The following is an 18,473-nucleotide window of genomic DNA, read 5'->3' on the forward strand; positions in this document are numbered from 1 at the left end:
CTGATCTGAACATGTGATGTCATTGGCCTGGCCAAGCGTCTGGGGAACATAAGGGCTCTGTTTGTGGTATGGTGTGTATAGCCCAATACAGACTCTCCCCCGCATCTCTATGGCTTTACAGGAGAGAACCAGAATGAAAAAGAGAGAGAGAAGGACAGAGAGATAGAGGGAGAGGTAACCAGAGAATGACTTGCCTAGTGTGTATTCATGTGTCTGATGGTATTTCAGGCATAAGTGAACAGCCTGAGCGCTAGAGAAGGAGACTGTTTAACACTCATCCATACAGTAAACAAAGTAGACAGCAAGACTGAGAATAAAAAACGCATAAACAACAAAAACATCTAATTAAACATCTACTAGAAGAACCACCTTTCAGTCTTGGAGGAGACACAGGAGAGACGTCTGACGTCTGCAGCAGCGCACCGACCGCAAACCGAAACCCAAAGAAAGTGCAATATACACAATCTATACCTCATGTGATCAGATCTCTCCATCTTAGAGATCACACATAAATCACGGAGAGGCAAGGAGCGTTTCTCCATCCGTCATACAAAACAGGAAAAAAGAGAGAGAGCATTTTCCTCAGTGGTAGCAAGTGTAGATTGAGCTGGGATCTGGACAAGCATGTCTGTCCTTCCAGGACGATGTCTGTCCTTCTGCCCGACACAGGGCTTGGAGACCCCACCTTTCTAGTCGATATTAGCCGTGGTCCCGTGAAGTCCTGTGAAGTGCCGTGAAGTGCCCCGTAAGCCCGTAAAACAGCAGCAACCACGAAACCAGGGGCAGAAACCCCAGAGTATAAATGTGGTGTTGTCTGAAACAGCAAAAAGAAAGTCATGTGACCAGACATCTGATCATGTGACCCCCTGGACAAGTAACATACAGCTGATGCCCTTTAACTAACAACAAACCATTCTGTGTGTGTGTGTGTGTGTGTGGGTGTGTGTGTGTGTGTGGGTGAAAGGACCCAGATGACAGAAAAGTTTGGCCATTTAAGTGTCTTACCATGAAACAGAATTTAAATACGAAATGAATGTTTTTTTTCTTCAAAGGACTGGCATAGAGTGAACATCGCAGTTTGTTGGCTTGCACCCCAGTACCAGCTTTCTGAAGTCTTAAATATCGCGCTCAAACAATATGATCCAATTTTCTTTACCTGCATTTCTTTTTTATACCTATTTTTTTCTTCAGGACTACATACAATTGTGGGTGTCAAATGTCTTGTGTCAGATGCAACACTATTTACTATTTATAAGAAAAACAAAAACAAAATAAAACGCATTGAAGGGTTTTGTAATCTCGCTGGTGAAAGATCTGCAGTTCTTAATCGTGTTTACATTTGTGTGTTTGCTCTCTCTCACATTCTCATCCCTCTCTCCTCTGTGCATGGTTCTCTGTCAGAATACAGAACACGATATGCTTGAATATTTAAATTTTTTTAAGGATTAAATTTCACACGAACCGTGGTGTGGATGCCCGACTAGGTCGGCTGGGAATAAAAACCCTTTCTTGTTGCAATCTCGCTGAGATTTGAGAGAAAGATGGCGTGACAAAGGAGCAGCATTATCAGGGCTATTCCAACCGAGGCCAGCGACCTCCTGTGTGTCGGGGGAGCACATAAACACGTCGTGTTTCATAAATGTTCTTCCTTGTCAAATTCCTGCTCTCGGGGGAGTGTTTAATGTGGTTAATGAGTACAGCAGAGAGCCGTAAACCTCCAAAACGGAGAGAGGACAGTCAGACACTCCCTGCTGAGAAGTGTGGTTCAGTCTGTGGTTCAAGAGGTGACATATGCTCCCGTCTCCAAACACACGCACACACACACACTCACACACACTCACACACACACACACACACACACACACACACACTCACACACAAGACTGACAGGGGCAGCTGCAGGTATCTGATCTTAGGGGAGAAAATGTGTAAAAAGAGAAGACCAAAGAGAACACAACAAGCTCATAACTGTGTTTGAAGTCTCGAATGACTTTCTTTTTCTATCTGTGTGTGTGTGTGTGTGTGTGTGTGTGCGTGTGTGTTCGCTCACGCAGACTTGCTCGTAAATTAGTTTTCACAGAATCTCCATGGTTACAGTCTCCTTGGAAAAAGGAACATTGCAATAATGTCCATGTAGTCAAATTTGTGTCATACCAACCAGTCCACAACTCTGGCCATCTCTCACAAACACATCCACAACTCTGGCCATCTCTCACAAACCCTGCTGCAGCCAGCCAGTGAGCAGCAGCCAGATTAACACACATTGGAGACAACTTAACTTCTGACCCCTGAACTCTTTGAAATCGGTAGAGCACTCCAGCAGAGCTGGTAAAGCGATGGTGGGGGAAGGCTCACATCACGGAGAGGCAGACAGGGTGGGGGGGGGGAGTTTGAAGAGCTGGATGGAGAAACAGGCCTACCGTGGAGAGAAGATGTGACAGCAGTGAAAGGAGAAAAGAGGAAGGGAGAGACAGAGAGAGAGAGAGAAAGAGAGAGGGAGAGAGGGAGCTTGCTAAAATAAAGAGAAAGGTTGGACAGAGAGCACATAGATGACGCTGAGATGAGACACTGAAGGGGAAAGTTGGAGAAGCTCGTCTGCTTGATTCACGTCATCTCAGAAGCATTTGAACCCATTCGATCTGAAGCAAAGGATCAGAAGCCTGAGTCACGCTATCAGCAAAGCGTCCACCAACCAGGACCCGAAGGACCCAGAAATGGAGATCTCATCATTCTGGGGAAATGTTAGAATTTTTGAAGATTAGTACTAAAGCATGCGCACACCGGCCTGGATTTTTTTTTAAGGCTGGAACTGCATGTAACCCATCAGTTTACCGCAATGTCCCAACCGTGGAGAACCACGGAAGTGCAAGAGGAAAGCAGACTTCAGCTTAAATGTCTGCATTACTGTCATTTGCATTTCTCATGTAACCCCAAATAGTTTCTTAACCTTGTGACCCTAAGATTCTCAGCTTCTTAGCGAGTACAATTCTATCAAAATTGCCCCGTAATTGTACTCATTACAAAGGCCAAACCAGTGCTAAATGAGACTGAGTGGGAAGGTAGCGAATCCCAATTCCTATTTCTGCTTAAATGATGAATACAATATTCACCAGGAAGACAAGATGGAGCAGTGTATCTGAGCCCACTGGGTGCTGGGGGGATGTCACATGACTCACCAGCGTCCCTTATCTTGAGTGTGTGATAGAGACCATAGCCTGGGACAGCATTCCTTTCCAAAAACGTCTCACCAGCTGAAAGCCGGCAACCGCGGTATGGGCAGAATGAAGAGAGAGAGGCTATGGTATGCCGCTCCTCTGGCCTGGCTGTGTGCACTTCAGCAGAAGACCGTGGTGAGCGTCTCTGCTGAGGGTCAGAGTAGTGAACAGTCTTCTGTGCCAGTCTATTGTGCTGAACGGAAGCTCCGTGACTCTGCAGCAGGACGTTCATTCGACCTTTGACCCTGTTGGGAAACTGACTGGAGTCCTATTAAAGGGATTTTTCTTCGGAGAACATAGCCTGGTGAATATCAACACTAGTGAACATTCCAAAGGACCTAAAGCTGTCTGTTCCAGGAGTGTGTGTCCATGTGGTGACGTCACACCGACCCAGCCATGAACAAGACCCTCCTGCTCTCTCTGCTGACTAGGTGCAGGGAGGCCATCTTGAAGGAACTGGAAGATAACCGCCAGACTCCCCATGGCAACCTGACGACTGTTGCCCCGACCCAGACGACGGGCACCAGCTGGGCAAGGCATTCCTACGACAACGCTTACTTCTACATCCTGTTTGTGATGTTCGTCTATTCCTTCTTGGCTCTGGCACTGTTCCGGAGCTTCATTGAACACGATAAAACCAAGAAGGACCCATACGAGGAGTTCATGGACCCGGATCACGCGTCTGCGCACAAATACGGCGAGGGCTCTGCTCAGGAGAAACTCGAGTTCGAGGAGGAGAACATTGTCTGAGCTGGCGAAGAAGCAGACGGCAGGCCTGCCAGGAAACGGCAGTCCGCGGGAAACTTCACACCGCGCCAATAACTTTTCACAACTCATCCTTCTCCAGAAAGGAGAAGTTAAGTTTTTATCCCTCGTATTGTTGTTGAAAAATGAAACCAGATGCAGGCATGGCAGCACGAGAGCTTGAAGCGGATGTATCGGGGCTAAAGAGGAAAAACTGAGCAGAGAAGGCAGCTGCAGTTATTTTCTGGACTGGAGCCACACTGAGGACAAACACTTTAGACTGTGAAGTGCCTTCTGCTTGTAGCAGGTTAACTGTGTAACCCTCCACTCACATGGAAGAAAACAGCATGTAGCAAGCAAAGTTTTGTTCCAGTGTACGGTTCCGTTATTCTCTCCCGGCCGCTTCAGGCGACTCAGACGCGTCGCAGTTGTTTGCGTTTTGCACGCGGAGCACTTAGTGCATTTTCTCATTGTCATTATTCACTGAACCACACTCGCGTGACTATGAGTTTTAAAGAGGTTTATCCAGTTTTTTAAACCGAGTGAAGCGAAGTAGAAGCTCTAAGGTTTCAGAACGGTTGTGTTAAGATAATGCGCCTCATGTACAACAGATTATGAAAGACATCCTTAATGCGAGAAACTGACGGGAACGTAACACCCCGTCTGGCCTATGACACACTGATCTGGTACTGATAGCGTGCACTGAGATCATTGCAAGACAAAATAGTGAAACTTAACAGCAAAAACATCAAATATAGAATTACTCATACAGTTGAATATAATTTAATTATTCAATTTCATGACTGCACCCAACCCTCCCGTGATTGCTAAAACGGACAACGTTTAGCACTATTAAAACAGAAGTCTTGGGTTTTTAAATAAAGCCTTATGTAAAGAAATCAGCGCCATCTAAGAAAGGGCAGCGACTTCTCTTCGCTTTTATATAAGTGCAGGCATGTTACAATTTATAAAGCACTTATTGTAATCTAGTATAATAAAAACATAAAACTGGATTCATAAACATTTTGTGATGATCATTATATTACACGTGTCATGTCTACACGCTACTGTTTTTTTTGTGAAGTTTGTGTAAACGTGATCTCACTTCCCCCGCTGGTTTCCTCCCGTGACCTTCAGGTACCCGACGGTGTTACATGCAATTGCAAGGCGAATTTACAAATTAACAAATGCAGTCACATTTGTTTGGACAAAATCAGAATAGTGCGGTAAGGTAATATGATGGTCTCAGCGGATGCGAGGATGGCAGATTTAATCAGACCGGGTAAGTCAGAAAACTGGGGCACGCGGTATGGGGTCATGCCGCGCGCCCAGCGCAATATGTCGAGCAAAACGGGGGAAAAAGGGTTTCTGATTTTGCCCTGACGTTGACCCCGCGTGATCTTAAGTTCTTAAACCAAAGCGGGATTGCGGGGGAGAGTGAACCTTAGACTTTATCGGTCTTGTGAATTAACGTCAATTGCGTCTAGCGGGATCTCTGGGATGCTTCTAATGAGAACATGCGGTTCTCATTTTAGCGGCATTCCGCCGGCGAGCTCATGAAAGCGGGGCAAAGCAGAGAAGGCGTAACCGGCAGACCAGCTCGTGCCGAGCGGCTCTGCCCCCTCTCCAGGGTGCAGGGTGCCATATCGCCTTTCATACAGCGCTAGCAAATCAAGCGCGGCGGTGGACGGTGGCGGAGCTCCCCCGGGACCGTTACGTCAAACCAAACGCCTGAAACGGGCCCGGCGCACCCGCGTGATTTGTGCGTAATGACAGCAGGGCTCGAGACCTGGAATGGTACACCGGTACCGCAGGGCTACACGAAGCTGGTTACGAAACGGACGACCAGAAGATCCTGCAATGGCCAAAGAAACTCCTGCTACATTTGATAAAATCTAAATTTTAATAGAAACTAATTTTTTTTTTTTTTTTTTACTAACTGCTGCATTTAAACTGCGAGTCCCTTTATGAAATATTACAAAAGTTAGTGATTGCAGTTGCTTCATTAATATAACACGCGATCCCAGTGGAAAGCGGCGCGGCGCGGAGTCCAGTACGTGGTAACCTAAGCGCTTGCGCAATTAGCACGTGTTGCGATTTAGGCCGTTAAAGCAGCCAGGGGTCTACCCACGAGCTCCTCCGCGCGCCGTCCTGGGTCACGAGGCCAGTATCCTGACCCTTAACTCAATCTGTCCGTCCGCGCGCCTCGGAAGACACGTTGGAGGCCCGCGGGCTCAGGGCTGGACGTTCTCTTCTCTTTCATGTCTCTAAATTCAATTTATAGAAAAAGGAAAAGCCAACATGAATTAAAATAAAAGGAAGGATTTTCGTAGACTAGGCCATTTCAATTTAATTTAGAAACGGTACAATTTGGCTAAAATATACAAATAATTCAATTAGTAAACAACTCATAGAAAACAGAGGCAGAAGGGTTTAGTGGGTAAACAAACAGTGGGTACCAGGAACTGAAAAAGTCTGTAAGGAAAACACACATTAGTCGACGTTCATTTCAATGGAAGTCTCGTGACGAGGAGACACATGGTCAATGCGAACACCTGCCACCCTGTTCTGTAAACGTTAATGCTATGGGGCTTTAAGAGAACTCACTCTCTTAACCTGGTTAAAAGTAAAAAAACACCTTGCAAGTAATACATCCAGATTTCAGGTGTCTGTGCAGCCGAGCTCGCTCTGAGGGCTCTGTCAGTTTCTGCTCATGCCTGCGATCCTCAGGGTGCAGTCTTTACACATCTCCCTCTGCAGTATCTCCTGCACATGCACAGCAAGCTGAAATCACAAGGGAAGCAATTCATTCATTCATTCATTTGTTCATTTTCTTTTGTTCTGTTAGTCAGGTATGCACTCAGTAACTGAATCATATGGATGTGTCTGTATCAACTGGTCTTGCGAGGTATGAAGACAAAAAAAGAAATATTTCACCCATCCAACTCTGCAGAACTTCACAAAGCCAATCTGCTATTGGCAATACTCCCCCTTATCTTATGACCACTCCCATCTGGTATAGAGTCTTATCTTATGACCACTCCCCCTGGTATAGTCTTATCTTATTACCACTCCCCCTGGTATAGTCTTATCTTATGACCACTCCCCCTTGTGGTGTGCATGGGTCACCTACCTCCTGTAGACTCTCCGGTGTGACTTCTTCACTTGGCCTGGCGTTAACACACACACTCAGCTTAGATATCATCGTCCTCCTCTCTATAAGTATCACATCAGATAGTAAATAGGTAAGTAAGATAAATAAATTTCATGATAGACAGACAGACGTGTTTAGGCAAACTGTTAACCGACAGGGTAGGCACACCAAGCAATCTACTAATTAAATAATTAGCATCCTGATGAACTATTACTGTATGTATCAGTAGATGTATCCCATGTATTAACTAAGAGCAGTCTGATGCTACCTGTCTGCAAAGATGTCTTTAGGTCTGATACTCGTGTCTGATCTGAAGTCTGATCTGGGTTCTCTGGACTGGAGGACGATGTGCGATCAGCTGTGAGCTGCTGCCTGTCCGAAACTGGGTCTGATCTGGATGTCATGGTGTCCATAACTGCGTTGGAGCTGGAGATGATTTCTGCTGTGAGAGAGGAAATTAACTGATTGAAAGTCTTTCTTTTAATCTATACATAATTTAAATGGAATGAACAGAAGTTTAACTTTAGATAAAATGGATAGTTCTGGTCCTAAAAATGGACTGGCTGAGTCGTGCTGGACACCGGTATACAGTCTTCGACCGGGTTGTGTATTAACGCGAGCCTCCAGTGAACAGACTAATCTGTGTTGTTGTGGGGCTTAGGAACATAAACTCACCTGCTGGAAGAAGTGAATATTGTTAGCTAATAATAAAACTAAGTTATAACAGCTGGTTATAAAAGGAATAAACGTTGCAGCCAACGCTGTTTGATCACTGAGTAAACATTTGATCTGCAGGCGCCTGAGTGCTGGGCACGAGCAGCCGCACACCCGTGTAAGGAAGATGATGTCAATAAAAGCTTGTGATTGACTAAATACTGGGTTTGACTTTAAGAGTAAATACTGAACTTTTATTTCTAGTAACATTTCTCAAAGTAGTAGTTGGTAGAGAGTGTAGGAGAGTCAAAGTTATTGTACTTTTTGAAGTGACTGTAGAGCTTTACTTCACAGTAATGTGGGAAATATATAAAGTTTTATTTGTTAATTACTGGACCATGTGTTCCTGAAAATGAACATTGCTATGAATGTCATTATTTACATTTTTCAGTATCATAGTTCAGCAATGACTAATTAAATTTTTCTGCTAATGTAGTACTCAACAAGGCTAGTTATGTTTGTAGCAATTTTCATTGATGCGATTGTAGACACAGTACTTGAGGTTGTATCTGGTCTTGTCATGGTACCTAATTTAACTTTAATTCCTAATGACAAAAAAACAGCTTTTATTAGCTGGTTTATAAACAAAAATTTAAAAAGCCGCAGCTGTTTTAAAAAATACATTAAAGAAACACAATTATTTGTTTTAGCCCTCAAACTGATGAAGTTGGTTCTTGATGTAATTGTAGAATGATTTGGATCGATTGTCGTAAAGGCAGAAAATGATGTGTTGTTGCATTTTGATTCATTATTTAGGAAGTACTTAAACCCTTTATTAGTGACAGCATCTCAAATGACTGTCAGTGATGTTGTAAGCAAGACCTTTTGACTTTATATGTGTATATTTAAATTTTAGTCAAAAATATTTTATAATAATATTTTAATGTACAGGTTCCATCTTACCAAGGATGTCAGTAATGGTAGACGTTGGAGTTGCTGTCACAGATGTGGCTGATGGTAGACTCTCAGCAGGACTCACTGTACTAACTGCTGTGGTTTATATCAAACAAGCACACACACACATTTCATCTAATTATTAAAAAATGCTAGACGTCACAGGTGACCATTGCATAAACATTATTTGATTTTCTAGTTTAAATGTTAAAACATTTTTTTCCCCTGTATAATCCATACCAGGTTTTCGTGGTGTAACTATTGAAGTTGTTGAAGCGGTATCTCGTACTGCTCCAGGTGCTGTTGTAGCTGTTGAAGTTGTTGAAGTGGTATCATGTACTGCTCCAGGTGCTGATATAAATGCTGAAGTTGTTGAAGCGGTATCACATACTGCCCCAGGTGCTGTTGTAGCTGCTGAACTTGAAGAAGTGGTAACATGTACTGCTCCAGGTGCTGTTCTAACTGCTGAAGTTGTTGAGGCAGTAACATGTACTGCTCCACCTGCTGTTGTAGCTTCTGACATTTTTGAAGCTGTATCACGTACTACTGCTGTTGTAACTGTTGAAGTTGTTGAAGCTGTAACACGTGCTACTCCAGGTGCTGTTATAGCTGCTGAAGTTGTTGAAGCGGTATCACGTACTGCTCCAGGTGCTGTTGTAGCAGCTGGATTTGATGAAGTGGTAACATGTACTGCTCCAGGTGTTGATGTAGCTGCTGAAGTTGAAGAAGCAGTAACACGTACTGCTCCGGGTGCTGTTGTAACTGCTGAAGTTGATGAAGCGGTATCACGTACTGCTTCAGGTGTTGCTGTAGCTGCTGAAGTTGTTGAAGCGGTATCATGTACTGCTGCTGTAGCTGCTGAAGTGGTATCACATACTGGTCCACCTGCTGTTGTAGCTGTTGAAGTTGTTGAGGCAGTAACATATAGTGCTCCAGGTGCTGTTGTAGCTTCTGACATTGTTGAAGAGGTATCATGTACTGCTGCAGCTGTAACTGCTGAAGTTGATGAAGCGGTAACATGTACTGCTCCAGGTGCTGTTGTAGCTTCTGAAGTTGTTGAAGCGGTATCACGTACTGCTCCAGGTGCTGTTGTAGCTTCTGAAGTTGTTGAAGCGGTATCACGTATTGCTCCGGGTGCTGTTGTAGCTGCTGAAGTTGTTGAATCGGTATCAGGTACTGCTCTGAGTGTTGGTGTAGGTGCTGAATCTGATGAAGCGGTAATACGTACTGCTCCGGGTGCTGTTGTAGCCACTGAAGTTGTTGAAACAGTATCACGTACTGCTCCGGGTGCTGTTGTAGCCGCTGAAGTTGTTGAAGTGGTATCACGTACTGCTCTGGGTGCTGTTGTAGCCGCTGAAGTTGTTGAAGGGGTATCACGTACTGCTCTGGGTACTGTTGTAGCCGCTGAAGTTGTTGAAGCGGTATCACGTACTGCTCCGGGTGCTGTTGTAGCTGCTGAAGTTGTTGAAGCGGTATCATGTACTGCTCTGGGTGTTGTTGTAGGTGCTGGATCTGATGAAGAGGTAATACGTATTGCTCCGGGTGCTGTTGTAGCTGCTGAAGTTGTTGAAGCGGTATCAGGTACTGCTCTGGGTGTTGTTGTAGGTGCTGAATCTGATGAAGCGGTAATACGTACTGCTCTGGGTGCTGTTGTAGTTGCTGAAGTTGTTGAAACAGTATCACGTACTGCTCCAGGTGCTGTTGTAGCTGCTGAAGTTGTTGAAGCGGTATCACGTTCTGCTCCGGGTGCTGTTGTAGCTGCTGAAGTTGTTGAAGAGGTATCATGTACTGCTCTGGGTGTAGTTGTAGGTGCTGAATCTGATGAAGCGGTAATACGCACTGCTCCGAGTGCTGTTGCAGCCGCTGAAGTTATTGAAGCAGTATCACATACTGCTCTAGGTGCTGTTGTAGCTGCTGAAGCTGTTGAAGCGGTATCACGTACTGCTCTGGGTGCTGTTGTAGCTGCTGAAGCTGTTGAAGCAGTATCACGTACTGCTCCGGGTGCTGTTGTAGCTGCTGAAGCTGTTGAAGCAGTATCACGTACTGCTCCGGGTGCTGTTGTAGCTGCTGAAGCTGTTGAAGCGGTATCACGTACTGCTCCGGGTGCTGTTGTAGCTGCTGAAGCTGTTGAAGCGGTATCACGTACTGCTCCGGGTGCTGTTGTAGCTGCTGTAGCTGCTGAAGCTGTTGAAGCGGTATCACGTACTGCTTCAGGTGCTGTTGTAGCTGCTGAAGTTGTTGAAGCGGTATCACGTACTGCTCTGGGTGTTGTTGTAGGTGCTGGATCTGATGAAGCGGTAATACGTATTGCTCTGGGTGCTGTTGTAGTTGCTGAAATTGTTGAAGCAGTATCACATACTGCTCCGGGTGCTGTTGTAGCTGCTGAAGCTGCTGAAGCTGTTGAAGCGGTATCACGTACTGCTCTGGGTGCTGTTGTAGCTGCTGAAGCTGTTGAAGCAGTATCACGTACTGCTCCGGGTGCTGTTGTAGCTGCTGAAGCTGTTGAAGCAGTATCACGTACTGCTCCGGGTGCTGTTGTAGCTGCTGAAGCTGTTGAAGTGGTATCTCGTACTGCTCCGGGTGCTGTTGTAGCTGCTGAAGCTGTTGAAGCGGTATCACGTACTGCTCCGGGTGCTGTTGTAGCTGCTGTAGCTGCTGAAGCTGTTGAAGCGGTATCACGTACTGCTCCGGGTGCTGTTGTAGCTGCTGAAGCTGTTGAAGCAGTATCACGTACTGCTCCGGGTGCTGTTGTAGCTGCTGAAGCTGTTGAAGTGGTATCTCGTACTGCTCCGGGTGCTGTTGTAGCTGCTGAAGCTGTTGAAGCGGTATCACGTACTGCTCCGGGTGCTGTTGTAGCTGCTGTAGCTGCTGAAGCTGTTGAAGCGGTATCACGTACTGCTTCAGGTGCTGTTGTAGCTGCTGAAGTTGTTGAAGCGGTATCACGTACTGCTCTGGGTGTTGTTGTAGGAGTTGGATCTGATGAAGCGGTAATATGTATTGCTCCGGGTGCTGTTGTAGCCGCTGAAGTTGTTGAAACAGTATCACGTACTGCTCCAGGTGCTGTTGTAGCCGCTGAAGTTGTTGAAGCGGTATCACGTACTGCTCCGGGTGCTGTTGTAGCTGCTGAAGCTGTTGAAGCGGTATTACGTACTGCTCTGGGTGCTTTTGTAGCTGCTGTAGCTGCTGAAGCTGTTGAAGCGGTATCACGTACTGCTTCAGGTGCTGTTGTAGCTGCTGAAGTTGTTGAAGCGGTATCACGTACTGCTCTGTGTATTGTTGTAGGTGCTGAATCTGATGAAGTGGTAATACGTACTGCTCCGGGTGCTGTTGTAGCCACTGAAGTTGAAACAGTATCACTTACTGCTCCAGATGCTGTTATAGCCACTGAAGTTGTTGAAGCGGTATCACGTACTGCTCCGGGTGCTGTTGTAGCTGCTGAAGCTGTTGAAGCGGTATCACGTACTGCTCCGGGTGCTGTTGTAGCTGCTGAAGCTGTTGAAGCGGTATCTCGTACTGCTCCGGGTGCTGTTGTAGCTGCTGAAGCTGTTGAAGCGGTATCACGTACTGCTCCGGGTGCTGTTGTAGCTGCTGTAGCTGCTGAAGCTGTTAAAGCGGTATCACTTACTGCTTCAGGTGCTGTTGTAGCTGCTGAAGTTGTTGAAGCGGTATCACGTACTGCTCTGGGTGTTGTTGTAGGAGTTGGATCTGATGAAGTGGTAATACGTATTGCTCCGGGTGCTGTTGTAGCCGCTGAAGTTGTTGAAACAGTATCACGTACTGCTCCAGGTGCTGTTGTAGCCGCTGAAGTTGTTGAAGCGGTATCACGTACTGCTCCGGGTGCTGTTGTAGCTGCTGAAGCTGTTGAAGCGGTATTACGTACTGCTCCGGGTGCTTTTGTAGCTGCTGTAGCTGCTGAAGCTGTTGAAGCGGTATCACGTACTGCTTCAGGTGCTGTTGTAGCTGCTGAAGTTGTTGAAGCGGTATCACGTACTGCTCTGTGTGTTGTTGTAGGTGCTGAATCTGATGAAGTGGTAATACGTACTGCTCCGGGTGCTGTTGTAGCCACTGAAGTTGTTGAAACAGTATCACGTACTGCTCCGGGTGCTGTTGTAGCCGCTGAAGTTGTTGAAGCGGTATCACGTACTGCTCCGGGTGCTGTTGTAGCCGCTGAAGTTGAAGCGGTATCATGTACTGCTCTGTGTGTTGTTGTAGGTGCTGAATCTGATGAAGTGGTAATACGTACTGCTCCGGGTGCTGTTGTAGTCGCTGAAGTTGTTGAAACAGTATCACTTACTGCTCTGGGTGTTGTTGTAGGAGTTGGATCTGATGAAGCGGTAATACGTATTGCTCCGGGTGCTGTTGTAGCTGCTGAAGTTGTTGAAGCGGTATCACGTACTGCTCTGGGTGTTGTTGTAGGAGTTGGATCTGATGAAGCGGTAATACGTATTGCTCCAGGTGCTGTTGTAGCTGCTGAAGTTGTTGAAGCGGTATCTCGTACTGCTCCGGGTGCTGTTGTAGCTGCTGAAGCTGTTGAAGCGGGATCACGTACTGCTCCGGGTGCTGTTGTAGCTGCTGAAGCTGTTGAAGCAGTCTCATGAACTGCTCCAGATGCTGTTATAGCCGCTGAAGTTGTTGAAGCGGTATCACGTACTGCTCCGGGTGCTGTTGTAGCTGCTGAAGCTGTTGAAGCGGTATCACGTACTGCTCCGGGTGCTGTTGTAGCTGCTGTAGCTGCTGAAGCTGTTGAAGCGGTATCACGTACTGCTTCAGGTGCTGTTGTAGCTGCTGAAGTTGTTGAAGCGGTATCACGTACTGCTCTGGGTGTTGTTGTAGGAGTTGGATCTGATGAAGCGGTAATACGTATTGCTCCGGGTGCTGTTGTAGCCGCTGAAGTTGTTGAAACAGTATCACTTACTGCTCCAGATGCTGCTATAGCCGCTGAAGTTGTTGAAGCGGTATCACGTACTGCTCCGGGTGCTGTTGTAGCCGCTGAAGCTGTTGACACGGTATCACGTACTGCTCTGGGTGCTGTTGTAGCTGCTGAAGCTGTTGAAGCGGTATCACGTACTGCTCCGGGTGCTGTTGTAGCTGCTGAAGCTATTGAAGCGGTATCTTGTACTGCTCTGGGTGCTGTTGTAGCTGCTGAAGCTGTTGAAGCAGTATCATGTACTGCTCCAGGTGCTGCTGAAGCTGTTGAAGCGGTATCACGTACTGCTCCGGGTGCTGTTGTAGCCGCTGAAGCTGTTGACACGGTATCACGTACTGCTCCGGGTGCTGTTGTAGCTGCTGAAGCTGTTGAAGCGGTATCACGTATTGCTCCGGGTGTTGTTGTAGCTGCTGAAGATGTTGAAGGGGTATCATGTACTGCTCCAGATGTTGTTGTAGGTGCTGGATTTGATGAAGCGGTAACATGTACTGCTCCAGGTGCTGTTGTAGCTTCTGACTTTGTTGAAGAGGTAACACGTACTGCTACAGTTGTAACTGCTGAAGTTGTTGAAGCGGTATCTCGTACTGCTCCGGGTGCTGTTGTAGCTGCTGAAGCTGTTGAAGCGGGATCACGTACTGCTCCGGGTGCTGTTGTAGCTGCTGAAGCTGTTGAAGCAGTCTCATGTACTGCTCCAGGTGCTGTTGTAGCTGCTGAAGTTGTTGAAGCGGTATCACGTACTGCTCTGGGTGTTGTTGTAGGAGTTGGATCTGATGAAGCGGTAATACGTATTGCTCCGGGTGCTGTTGTAGCTGCTGAAGCTGTTGAAGCGGTATCACGTACTGCTCCGGGTGTTGTTGTAGCTGCTGAACTTGTTGAAGCGGTATCACGTACTGCTCCAGATGTTGTTGTAGGTGCTGGATTTGATGAAGTGGTAACATGTACCGCTCCAGGTGCTGTTGTAGCTTCTGACTTTGTTGAAGAGGTAACACGTACTGCTACAGTTGTAACTGCTGAAGTTGTTGAATTGGTAACACGTACTGCTTCAGGTGCTGTTATACCTGCTGAAGTTGTTGAAGCTGTATCACGTACTGCTCCAGGTGCTGTTTTAGCTGCTGGATTTGATGAAGCAGTAACATGTACTGCTCCAGGTGCTGTTGTAGCTGCTGAACTTGTTGAAGTGGTAACACGTACTGCTCCAGGTGCTGTTGAGCTGTTGGAGGTGGGCTCTGGGGTCTTCTGTGATGGAGAAGGTGAACTCATTGCTGTTTGTTCTAAGGAGAAAACACCTGTCATTTGTGAAATGATGTAAATTACTGGACAGTATTCAAAAGGATAAATATTATTAATATGTAGTTCATAGGTTCATAATGACTGTTAGCTTCAAGAGTAGCTCATGCCTTCTGTAGTACATCTACAGCCCTTATGTATCTGACTTAGCAGTTCTTCTTTAAGAGAACTGGTTTACTGCTGAACACGTTCAACAAGTGATGTTTTTGAAATGAATATTATGTATTGTAATTGTAATTGTGAATTATTTCCCAATAAAATGTATTGTACATTAACCACTAGATGTTTTGGTCATACTGGTAAACAAATTGCTATAATGTCTTCACTTCACATCAAAGATTCCCAGTTCTTATCAATGAGAAGTCATACACTCAACTTATCAGTTGGTTCAACTTAACAGCTAAGTCTTCATGAGTTTAGAATGGATGTTAGATCCAAGACAAGACAACGATCGACAAATACAATATATCCAGATCTTATTATCTATTTTACCGCGAGGGTTTTCGGAGCTGCCAGGACTCTGTATGATGCTGCCCTCTAGTGGGGATACAGCGATCTTGCGTGTTGTAACAGAATAATCTAAAATGAAACAAACAGCAAAACCACAGAATTATTATTATTATTATTTAAAATAAGCATCTTATTTACACATTTTCCCCATCTTTTTAAATGCAGACTCACACTTTAGGCAGGTTTGCTTGTAGTCCGGGCAGCAGTCCTCCAGAGCCAGGCAGACTTCATCACAGAAGCAGCCCCTGAAGCAGGTGTAATTTGACCCTCGGCAACACAGCACCGATGGCTGTGCACACCCTCCTGTAGAACCAGAAGCACAGAACCCAGTATTACAGAACCAGCATCACAGAATCCAGAACCACAGAATCAGAACCACAGAACCAGTGTTCAGGCTGGCCCAGGTCACCTTTGCTAACCTAAAAATTTATTCAGCCAAGAAACCCCAACCTAGTTAATAGTGAGTGGAAGCTTGTGTTGCAACCCTGCTTACGCATATGTAAACATATGTACATATTTCCCTGTGATTTTTATTTTACTCATATGTAAATATCTCCCCATGATTTTTATTGTACTCATATGTAAATATTTCCCTGTGATTTTTATTGTACTCATATGTAAATATTTCCACGTGGTTTTTAATTTCCTCATATGTAAATATTTCCTCATGATTTTTATTTTACTCATATGTAAATATATGCAAATATTTATCTGTGAATTTTATTGTACTCATATGTAAATATTTCCCCGTGATTTTTATTTTACTCATATATAAATATATGCAATTATTTCCCTGTGATTTTTATTTTACTCATACGTAAATATATGTAAATATTTCCCCGTGATTTCCTTGAGGTCTTATGCCATTAAATAGCGAAGTGACACCCAGACAGTGACAGGTGAGCTCATATTTCTGACAAGCTGCATTTTTTTGTAGATGCAGACAGGAGAATTTTACACATAAAAAAGAGTGTTGCCCCTGGGTCTGAACGCCGGGTGTCAGGTGTCTGAATTTCCCCTGGGTCTGGACGCCGGGTGTCAGGTGTCTGAGTCGTAATGGTTTGTTTCTCGCCAGTGTTGTTTGTCACATGGCAGGCAGACTGAAGCACTTATCTGATTGGCAGCTCAGTGCCGTACGAAACTTGAACAGGACAAACTTGTGATGGGTGTGTGGCAGAAATAACTAGATCACAGTTTATGATGTGTGTGATGGGTTTTTGGGCCACTGGATATGTGGAAATAAATTGTGACCCTCATCTCCTGATCAGAACCTCAGTAGGTGTGCGTGCGCGTGTGTGTGTGTGTGTGTGTGTGTGCAGCTGAGATCATCAGTATCTTTGTATTCACATATTTCCTAAACCCTGGTCTTCAGAAATTCGTTAACATCTTTGAATATTTGAATACTACTTAAACTGAATGAAATAGTTTTTCCATAAAAGATACTGAATTCATTAAGATACAAGGCACTGTCTACAAACACATACATGTTACATTAATTATCTCCTATTCATAATCTCTATATTAATCTCTATATTTTTATATTAATAATCTCTATTAATCCCTGTATTAATCTATATATATATGAATAATCTCTGTATTTATATATATAAATAATCTCTGTATTAATCTATATTTCTATTGCTGTGCACACTAGAGTGGTGAAAATTGAACAGTGAAAAACCACTTTTGATTTTTAAAAGCATTGTTCTGGATTATCACCGGCCGTCGTTATTGGTAATTGGAGATGTAGAGTCTTTACCTGTCGCTTGGTTCTCTTCCCTTGACAGAAGAAGCAATAGAATCCCAAAGCAAATGATCCTCATTGTACTGAGCAGGAATACAGTGTGTGTGTGTGTGTGTGTGTGTGTGTGTGTGTGTGTGTGTGTGTGTGTGAGAGACCACCTCCGCATCGTCAGTAACACACACCTGTATTCCTGAAGTCCCGTCAACAGAAGGTGTGTTGTGTTCAGGGCGTGGAGTCTGGCCTCTTACACCTTGCTGTGCAGGTTCTGTCGACGAATCGCCAGACGATTGTTGAAATGTCACTTTGTCAGGAGGAACCTCTCTTCAGGAAAAGTCCCGCCGATGGCCAAGTACTTGGCCAGAGGCGCCATTAAACCAAAGTGAAAACCAACAGGCTGTTTTTATTCTGTTAAGATGCTGTGTGGGGCGGTAACTATTGTAAAGTTGAGCAGTTTAAATGAGGACCTCCACTTTTCCAAACACAGGACCGTGGGCTAGAGAATAACCTTGAAAGAGAATCAAACACTCTTACTCTGTGTTACTGTGTAATGTGCTGCTTTGTGTCGTAGACAGCAGTGCCTTTTTTTTTTTTTCATGGAGACAACAAAGCACTTTTGTTGCTCAGGATGTCTGTGCAACATGACAGAAAACTCAGACACTCATGGATTAAGTTCAGCGATATAGAAGGGCAGATCATCAATGTAAACAGGCAAAACCATTAATTACAACCCTGTCATAAGAACTGCACGCAAGAAAATGCATGCAGGGTTTTTATTTTTTATTTATTTGTGTTTTTATTTATATGTATGTAAAGAAGCAAGTGTAGGATAAGTGATTAATCAAGTGGGATTATTTAAATACTTCTTGAAGAGGCGGGGCTTCAGGCTGTGTTTGAAGAGGTGTGTCTTCAATTTGTGTTTGAAAAGGCGTGTCTTCAGGCTGTGTTTGAAGAGGCATGTCTTCAATCTGTGTTGAAAAGAGGTGGGGCTTCAGGCTGTGTTTGAAGAGGCGGGACTTCAGTCTGTGTTTGGAGAGGCGGGTCTTCAGTCGGCGGGTCTTCAGGATAGCAAGAGACTTATGTAGGGACAGGTAGTGGGAGTTCAATACACACAAGAGTATAAGGACTGAAAGACCCACATTACCAGCCACATTAGCGGCTCTGATAACCCATACTGCCGGAGCTCCTCTTACAGAACATCTTTGGACATGTGGTCATACTTCTTCTCTGCATCCACAAGACACATGTACAATGGAGTGGGAAACTCCAATACCCCTCCACTACCTG

The 18,473-nt window shown here is 45.0% G+C and overlaps 1 protein-coding gene across 1 annotated transcript in view; it reads left to right on the forward strand.

The window, feature by feature from the left end:
* Window positions 1–1,272, forward strand: part of pax3a (paired box 3a) — a 31,280-nt gene extending 30,008 nt beyond the window's left edge. The window contains exon 9 of the mRNA XM_035528577.1: window positions 1–1,272. This exon is cut by the window's left edge and continues 451 nt beyond it. The gene's annotated coding sequence lies outside the window, so the exon portion shown is untranslated.
* The last annotated feature ends 17,201 nt before the right edge of the window (window positions 1,273–18,473 follow it).

The sequence above is a fragment of the Electrophorus electricus genome, chromosome 7, assembly GCF_013358815.1.
Source record: "Electrophorus electricus isolate fEleEle1 chromosome 7, fEleEle1.pri, whole genome shotgun sequence".
Classification (NCBI taxonomy): Eukaryota; Metazoa; Chordata; class Actinopteri; order Gymnotiformes; family Gymnotidae; genus Electrophorus; species Electrophorus electricus.